Consider the following 10,333-nt stretch of genomic DNA (forward strand, 5'->3'; position numbering starts at 1 on the left):
CACACACAGGTCAAATACCTCTCCCCCCACCTGCTGGGAACCATACATCATCTGTAAAAGGGAACTGCTAACCCAGAGAACCTTAAATGATGTGGTCAACCTCTGTTGCAACTCACCTTTAATGCTCCAAACCTGGAGCAATAACAACTTGTGGTCTTCCTCAAGTTGACTGGATTTGAAGGAGACCACAAGGTCGAAATGTCTGGACTTGAAGGAGACTGCAAGGTCGAAATGTCGTTGTTTTTGCTGACGTGAATAAAGTTTGCAGCATTAAAAGTGGGTTGTGACTGTGAGCCCCTTTCTTTCTTCGCTTATGATTTTGCTTCTTTTGCTTGGCACAGAAAACAGAGGATGTACGTTATTTTTGTCTTTCAACCTCAGTTCATGCAACAGCACAATTTTTAGGATATTTCTTTTTTCTTTTCTTTTTTAATTTTTATCCCACGATTTTGTAACCCATTTTTCACCCCTGTGTCAATTATCTAATGTGATCCTGGGCTCTACACACCCTCCGCCAACCTAGTCCCCATATATGGGGGACATGGGGAGAGCAACGGACTTGAACTCATGCTTCCTTCATGCCTGAGTGTCCAAGTTGCTCCTTTACAGTTTACACCTGACAGGGGGGAGTTTCCCTGGTTGGACGTAGCGCGTGGACGGAACACGTTATTCCAACCAGTTATAGGATATTTTTTTAGTATGAAGAGTAAGCCACAACAACCTTCCATAACCTGAAACTTTATAGAACCTGTGCATGTTTTTTTGTTGTTTAGTTTTTTTTTGCACATGTTTCCATTATTACCAGAACCGAAGGGGGAGGTACCCCATTTAAACTCATAAAAAAGGAAACCTGAGTTCTGGGTTCTGGATTCCCCAGAACTCAGGGTTAGTACCACCTCCTGTTAAACCGAGTTGTAAACAAACCCAGAACCCGTGAAATAGCCTACATAACCGGTGTGGCACGGTTCACTTTTAGTTCTTGTAGTTAAAAAGAGTCTTGTTTTGAGGGACTTGGGACAAAAATGACTTTTTCTTCTATTCTCAATATGTATGCATCTCTCTCTCTCTCTCTCTCTCTCTCTCTCTCTCTCTCTCTCTCTCTCTCTCTCTCTCTCCCCATGTCTGTTTCCATAACTCAAATTGATTGCATGTACTGGAACGACGTCCTACGTGGAATCGCGACCAAAGGCAATATTTCTTTGGTGTCAGATCATTCATCCTTCAAATTGTCAATGGCGGTGGCCAAAATCATATCACAATGAAAATACTTTGTGAAATGAATCACAAAATGATTCACCAAAATCATACCATGATAACAGCAAGCTGTTGAAAAGATGAAGGATGACCCCGTTTCAGTGTATAATTTAACAGAAGGAACACATCCTTATGCATCCCCCCCGCAACTGTGTCTGTTGAGGTTATTTAGTTTAGTTTTAAGTACAGTATAAACAACATTAATCTCCCCTCACAATGTTGTTACAGATCTGGAACTCCTTGGTCTTGATGGCGTTCAGTATTTAGAAACGTCTTTGTGTTCAAACGCGAACGGCATTTCAAATGGGTAATAATGGGTGAAGTTGGTGTTTCCTGTTCTGCCTAGTTGTGTTTGCCTGTCTTGTCTCACCTCCCTGTGATTATTAGTTTTCTCCACCTGTGTCCTGTTAGTCTCCCAGCCAATCCCTGTGTTGATTGTTAGTCTTGTTCACCTGTGCCCTGTTTTCCCTGTGTGTATTTATACTCTCCTGTCTTTTCAGTTCCTTGTGAGATCTTTGTTTAAACTGTCATATAGTTAGTGTTCTGTTCTAGTCTCTGTTAAAATAAACTGTTTGCATTTGAGCTCTTCGGCCTCTCTGTCCTGCATTTGGGTCCTACCCCCTTGGCTCACCGTGACAAACGGAGCATGCGGAAGCGCCGCCGCGATACATCACAGACCCTATCCCTGCGTTTTCAACCAAGCTCTGTGGTTTCCCTTCACACACACACACACACACACACACAGAGGGGCTTTCCTACAACCTTAAAACAAAATACACCGACACACGGACATTCACGGAGAAACAACAACAACACGGAACAACAACCACACAACCTGCCCGGCGTGGAAAACACACAGTCAGTGGACAAAGATAAATCGCTGTCTGCATGCCTTCATTCAAAATGTACACTTTGTGTGTGTGTCACTCGAATCGCAGAGTCTGCGACACAGACACGTGCTGTCAGACGCCAAACCCACCGCAGGCGGGTCGAGCTTCTAGTACAATACAAACACACAATACATACGCATACAGGTATACCGTTAGCTTGCTCACCACGACATTAATGAGAGAGCCAAATGGTTTCATGAAGTATGTAGGCCATCTGATAAAAGACAAGCTGTTATCCTGAAATGACTCTTCCACCCCAGAGACTGTACATTTCCTGTCTGTTCCCTGGCTGCCCCAGTGCTGAACTGAACAGCTGTTTTGGCTGGCTTGCCTCCGCTCCATTCACTGCCTCTCATCATTTCTTTGTTCTATTAATTTGTTTATTTTTGGTGATTTCTTTTTATTCGTTAAACTCAACTTATATTGTGCAACGTCCGCAATATGTGTCACCAGAAGTGTCATAGTGACAGTGGAAAGCCCATGTCCTGTAAGGATGACCACTAATTTCCTGTGAGATCTGCATCAGTGCAAGTCGCGCTTGAAAATGTGCATCCTAGTTTTAGGCACTGTGTGTGTGGTATGTATAGATCTGTGTAATTGGGTGTGACTGTGTGTGTATAGGGCAGGGAGAGTGGGAAAGGGTCAATATAGGATGAATGTGGTGTTTTGAGATTTGAGGAAAATCTATGAAAATATTGACACGGAAAGTTGCATCCTTGCATGTATTAATATACGTTATGCGCATGTGCTGCACTCATGAACCGGTATTAGCCTGGTGGCTGAACCTGGGTTAAAAACTTCAAATGTGGTTCAGGTCAGTGTTTGCATGATGTCACCCATCCATCCTCTGTCCTCATTTTTCATCATCTCTCTACTGTCTTAACCAAACATTAGCAGAAAGTCTTCAGTTATATTATAGAGTGCTTATCTTTTAAAGTGCCTTGCGTAAAGGTTACTTTGACCACAACTTGATGATCAAGGCTTCTCTAATTACCTTTTAACCACAACACTACATTTTCCAATGAAGCGTGCGTGTGTGCATGTGTGTCTGTGTGAGATGCGAGACAGAGACAGACAGACAGACAATGGGACTTCCACGATAACACTCAGTAAGTATAGGGTCCGTGGAGCTCCACTCCAGGGTTGCTTGAGACGGTTCATTTACTGTACACTCTCAGTCTCAGAGTTTAAAGTTTCGTTTATTTCAGTAATTTTTTTTGGTAACATATAGTTTCAATTTAATACGAAAAACAAATTGAGAAAATATCCACATTTCTGAACAACATTCTGCTTAGAAAATATACACGTCAAAAGTTTAGTTTGTTTGTTTGTTCATGTCAATAAGTTTGAAACGACATGGTTTCTATTCAATATAAAAATATATTTTTTTTTGATTGAAATTGGTAGGTGCACACAAAGTTTGCCAATGTTTGCGTTAAACAAAGTAAAATAAATAAATGAAATTACATTTGCACTTTCTTTCACATACCCCGTGTAGTATCCCTGCGTAGTGCGTACCCCTCAGGGATGTCTATACTGCTCACAACTTAACTTCTCAAGTAACGTTTAACCTATGTGAATTTTATATAGAAAATGTGTATCTGCATGTAATGTTTTACTTATGCATTCCTCTAAAATGGGATGCTGCATCTCAAGCTGCAGGCTTAGATACCCAACGGGTCCTTGAAATGAAACGGTTTGTGAACTACTGCGCCATAACCCTATACAGCAGCAATAACCACAGCATGACACTACGGAGCTCTATTGTGGAAACCACGCTCTTCTACGTGGCAAACGTCTCCATTTGTCTTCATTTAGACATGCAGGAAGGCTGTGCTTTTATCTGTGTGCTCCTGGGTTCTTAGCCAGTGTTTGTAAGCGGCTGGCCTGCCTTTAATGGTCACCACTTTGGTGCTGGTGCCCATGGAGTAAACAGGAACAAATAAGAATGAATGAAGGAATGAAGGAAGGATTGGCCCGGGCTTCAGGCAGACTGACAGACAAACACAGTGACACAGTGACACACACACACACACACACACGCATCTTTCACATTTGACATGACAAACATGCTGGTGAAGACGTGTGGCACTCTCTCTTGTTACAGAGTACTTTGTCCACAACCTAGCAAATATGAGCTTGTGTGATGTTTCCATCACTGCTGATTGGAGCTGGGCCGGATGCATACCTGTGTCTACTGCACATGTCATTTGACCTGGGAATGAATGCAGATTGTAACCTTTACCTCTAAAGACAAAAGCCAGATGTTAGTGGGAGTGAGTGGGTTGTTTGTCCATTGGGAAACAGGCTTCGCAGACAGAATCCCTCCCTATCACACACACACACACACACACACACACACACACACACACACACACACACACACACACACACACACACACACACACAATGAAACCCACCCACATATACATTCTAGTGTGTGTGTGTCCAGTCAAATGGACCTGTGTTGTCTTATCGTATAGAGTTATCATCAGCCCACACTGTCCACATCAATCCCGCTGCCCCCGTTTCCTGCTACGGCTATCTTCTACTTCCTGTCTGTATGCACAGACTGGCAACTATAGTTGGTTTAAAATGCACACACTTACGTGCACACACACACACACACACACACACACACACACACACACACACACACACACACAGCTGAACGTGTAGAAAGACCGCCTGGGAATCCGAAGATCCTCGGTTCTCTCCCCCAGCCTCGGTCGAAGTGTCCCTGAGCAAGACCCTTAGTTGCTCTGTGAGGCGCTGCAATCAATCCACTGCTCCCAGTAGTTATAGGATGGGTGAATGCAGGGGACACATTTCACATACTGTGACAGAGACCACATAAGAAACCCTAACCCACCCAAAATATTATATACACAGTAGTAGCCTATATAGTTTGCTTTAGAGAAGTAACACACACACACACACACACACACACACACACACACACACACACACACACACACACACACACACAGCAGACATACAGCAGTGTCTATCAGCCATGATGGTTTCCTCTCTGAGGTAGAGTGGGAAAACCCCGCAGGCAGGCAGGCAGGCAGGCGGACGGACGGACAGACAGACTGAAGGACGGACAGACAGACAGACAGACTGACTGGAAAGCATGTGAGACAAGATGCATGTACATGCAGCCAGAAACACCTGTAGACAGTGAAACAGGAAATCATGCAGTAGCCAGATAGACAAATAGAAATGCAGCCAACATGCAGATAAATGGGCAGATATTACTTAAACTACTTAAATTCTTCTTGCTGATCGTCCTATAACAGGCCTCGCTTACAAATCAAGCTGGTTACTTTAACTCTGACACTAACTCGGCGATGGGAACTTTTCATATGGCAATGACAGAGGCTTGTTCTCTTATGGGACAACTTTAGTTTTTTTCAACCAACTTGAACCAAGGTTCATGTTTTAGGTTGTTATTAGAGAAACTAAAAGGTGAGTGTTAATTTTCTTTCATTTGCTGCTTTCTTTCGTTTTAGGGATTTTAGCAGTTTTTGACAGGGGCATTCGAGCATGGGGCTAAATATGTATTTCTTTTACAATTATTTATGGCGATTTATTTTTGTATTATTTAATATAGTCCTACTAGACCCCAAGAAATGACATCTGGCCACAAAAGATCACAGGATCTATTGAATGTGACGAACTGACATATTGAGCCTATACACACAGTATAAGCCTCCCCCATTAGGACTATAGTAAACCATAAAAAAATAAATCACCATAAAATTGTGTAAAAAAATACATATTTAGCCCCATGCTCGAATGCCCCTCGAAAGAAAGCAGCAAATTAATAAAGATTAACACTCATCTTTTACTTTATCTAATAACAAACCTTGGTTGAAAAAAACTAAAGTTGTCCTTTAACTGCACTATAAATAAACGCAAGTCTGGAACTGCATACTGTACATGTAAACCCATCTCGTTGTACCTTATCAGAGTACTTATACCGTACCCTCTTGTTAGAGTACCCAGTACGGTATACCCGTTTCCACGGTTATAACCGGCCATCGGCCTACTCGGGAACAATGCAAGTCGGGAACGATGCAAGTTTGGAATGCATGATGGCCCACTCGTTGTATTTGTAGTACTTTTACTGGTTGTCAGTGTATCCACGGACATTCAGACAATTAGACACAGATACTGGTAGTTGTGTTGTTTTTTTGTACCGTTGGTCCGACCAAATTGCCTGGGTCATCTGGGACAAAGAAGACACGCGCCAAGTTCACGGTCAATCATTAGTTATGCCCGACACACACACACACACGCACACACACCCACACACACACACACACACACACACACACACACACACACACACACACACACACACAGATTCCATATAAATGTATAATTATTCACTTTATCAAAATACGACAATATTCACCGAAATGATAGCACAATCAACTATTGTTATTGCATGCTGTAATGAAGTTGATTTATTGTTTTGGATAATTGTAAACAAATATATATGAAAAACTATATTTAATAGCCAGAAAACATACAAAACCACAAATAAATACTCATCCTCATGAAACAGTTCATATGTTTGACATATGAGGACCAAATAAAACACAAACCGTTTAGATCTCGTATTACTCATGCTTTTTGTGAGTCACGGCCCAGCCGTTTTATATCGTCTCTGTTGGGTGGAAACCTCATGTCCAAAACTGTTACCTTTTCAGGATTCGAATTGAAAAGTGTGAACAATTGCAGATCGATGAGCTCAAAACGCGTCGCTTCTCGCTGTGTCTCAAGCTTGCAGATCTGCGACTTGTGATGCTATTGTGTGATTGATCAAGTAGGGCCTTAATTCACACAAAAACACAAATATAATATAAGAGGTTTCAACCCGATGGTGGAATGAGGGTGAAACAATGGCATATGAAAGTGTCTGAAGAGAATAAAATAAGCCATGCCAGACATGAGGAATGCTCTCTTCTCAAGTCCTCGGTTAAATCAAACTGCGTCTTCAGCTCACTGATGATGGGTGTTGATGGATGGTATTGTTCCGCCATCTTTTGAATGCGCTTGGACTCTGTAGACTGTCTAGAGTCTAGACACTGCCAGTATTCTGGTGTAAAGAAAGGCTTGAATGCATTTATCGCTGCATGTTCTGTTCTGTTATTGATTACACGACCCCATGTCTTTGTAATAGACTATTAATGCATTCCTGGTGCAACGAGAGACAAGACGCAAGAGTCAGACATTTTATATTTTCTGCATGCCCCCCTCCCCACCCCTAAAATTGCTCCCGATGTGCAGGTTGGTCGATCTTGCATGTTTCCTCTGTCATCGGTGTATGAATGTGTGTATGAATGGGTTATGGGTTAATGTAATGCACAATCTGTGTAAAGCACCTTGGATAAAGGCGCTATATAAATGCACCATTTACCACTACAACAGTAGTGTTATTTAGGTTTCCAGAGGACATTTCTGCTTTAATAAATTATGAATTAAATTAAACCAACCACCATGGTCATGTGAGAGTGTGGCTTCTCTCATAGTTATTGTAAGGGTCCATTCGGTCCCTGGACGGTCCCCACATTGAGAAAGACAGGTGTAAAACCCAACATTTTGATTCCCAATGTTCAAATGGAACAAGACCTCCTTGTTTGCCACCCTAATTCCTTTTTCTCACTGGTCCATTAGCTTTCCACATCAAAGAAGTGTAAACCACACAAACACACACACACACACACACACACACACATGCAGGGTTACCCGGAAGGAACCCCCAATTGCCGCTCTGGTGAGGCCTGGTTTACATCTGTGTGCCACTGCACTGGAGGCCTGCACCAAGTGTGTGTACACGTGTGTGTGTGTGTGTGTGTGTGTGTGTGTGTGTGTGTGTGTGTGTGTTTGTTCACGGTTCCTGCTGTTCCCATCAGTGAGGTGTGTGTTTGTTCCTGCTAGCAGTTTGTTAACTGGCTAAACAGCCCTCAGAGGGGAACCAAACGCCTCTGATCTGTTTATGTAGAACACACGCACGCATACACACACACACACACTATGACAACGTATATCATTAGGTTCCCAAGTTGCATCGTTCCCAAGTAGGCCGGTGGCCGACTGCGACGGGCACATACAGGTCTAGTAAGACTAAAATATGGAGATACAAGGTTTCTGCCCCACAGAAATGATATACTGTATGAGCCGCCAGAAATGTCAGGGGGCTTACAGGGGGGTTAGCTTGGGCTTAGGGGAAGCCCCTTGTGCATATGCAACGCACATGCAACACACACACACACACACACACACACACACATGCACGCACACACACACACAAACACACAAACACATTAGTATGATTAGTGTGGTTGCAGTGGGGTATAACCAGACTATAGTAATTGCCCGACTTCATTCCAGATAAACATTCTGTATCTGTAACTTGTGCTCGGTGCAGCCACACTTGCAATTTTCCCAGAATTGCACCTTTCTAGTTAATATTATTATTATTATTATGATCCATCATCTCTGGATAGAGGCATATGTTCCCGTGGTTGCGTCCCAGGGACACTCTGGCTGGCACCGGCGGGGTCCACCTTCTGACTGCATGTGTTCTGGAATTTATGATGCATACAATGGCTGCATTCCTGTGTGTGTGTGTGTGTGTGTGTGTGTGTGTGTGTGTGTGTGTGTGTGTGTGTGTGTGTGTGTGTGTGTGTGTGTGTGTGTGTGTGTGTGTGTGTGTGTGTGTGTGTGTGTGTGTGTGTGTGTGTGTGCGTGCGTGCGTGCCTGCCTGCCTGCCTGCCTGCGTGCCTGCGTGCGTGCGTGCGTGCCTGCGTGCGTGCATGCCCATAAAATGTGTGTGTGCTTGCGCAAATATACATAATACATTTTCACCACTGCATGGCTTTTATAAGTTGGAACGACGCAGAAATTGGAGAAATGCTCATCAGTAAAAGCCAGTGGCTTTAAGGCCGGCTTTCTAAAAAAAAACGGAATTTTGTGCAATTTGAACTCTTTTCCTCTGAATATTTGGAGTACAAAAATAATATTGACATGGGTAGAGAGCAACAGATCTGTTCTTTCTGAGAGAATGAGAGTGCCCAGGACTTCAAATGTGTTTTCAGGCTGGGTCACATATCGTCGCTGTTGGGTGGAAACCTGGTATGTCCAAAAGTGTTATTTAACCGTTAACTATAATAATAAAAGTAATAACAAGAACCTAATAACTACATAACATACTGTAGGTAATTTTTTCCATTTCCTGGAAAGTATATTATACTTTCCAGGAAATGGAAGAATGCTGCAGTCAATGTAGTTATTAGGTTTTGTTAATACTTTTCATTCATTATATTATTATATTCATGAAACCCACAGATACACTGTAGAATCATAGATAATACATTTAGATGATACTACAAGCTCACATGTGTGTGAGCTTCATGTATATCTGCTAGTTTTGCTATCCTTTGTATGACACTGACGCTATACAAAGTAAGCAGGGCATTCATTTACCCCAAAAAGATGAATTTGAAATATGGACTTGAAAGGGTTTCTGCTCGACAGCAACAATATTTCTCTCTCACACGCACCTCATCCAGCTTGGACTCCGTAGGAGGGAGATAGGTTGGAGGAATGCCACAGGCAGTGTGGCTGGGATTCCACAACCTATCAGCTTAGGAGAGGAGGTCAAAGGACCAGAGAGAAGGAATCAGTGAGAGCTTTAGCTTCTGTTTATCAAGACTATCTTGGAAGCTATTGGAATGCGGGGGCAGGATCACTGTTGAAGTCCCTAACAAAGACTAAAGTCTCATCTAAAACTCAAACACAAAGGCATGCATTTGTAGACTAATTATCATATTCATGCATTCATTTTGAGAAAAGGTGATTTGCTCGTAAAATAATGCTGTTCATGTAGTAAAAATCTTGTATAGTAGTAGCATGAAGACCGTAATATGTCTATATATATATATATGTCTATCTATTAGTGGTAGATTCCCATAAGGATAAAATCTAACCAAAATAAGGGAAATAATAATAAAAACACTTCCAACCTGTTCAGGCCCAGGGGGAGAGGTGTTTTGGCGGTCACATTCTGCACGACCTAAAAGCCCAACAATGATCTTAGATCAACAGTACTACTCTGATATCTGTCTCACGGCCATTATAGGAGTAATCTAATAACTGTGTGAATAGACACAGGG

Source organism: Protomyctophum parallelum (genome assembly GCF_964188405.1).
Source record: "Protomyctophum parallelum genome assembly, chromosome: 12".
Taxonomy (NCBI): domain Eukaryota; kingdom Metazoa; phylum Chordata; class Actinopteri; order Myctophiformes; family Myctophidae; genus Protomyctophum; species Protomyctophum parallelum.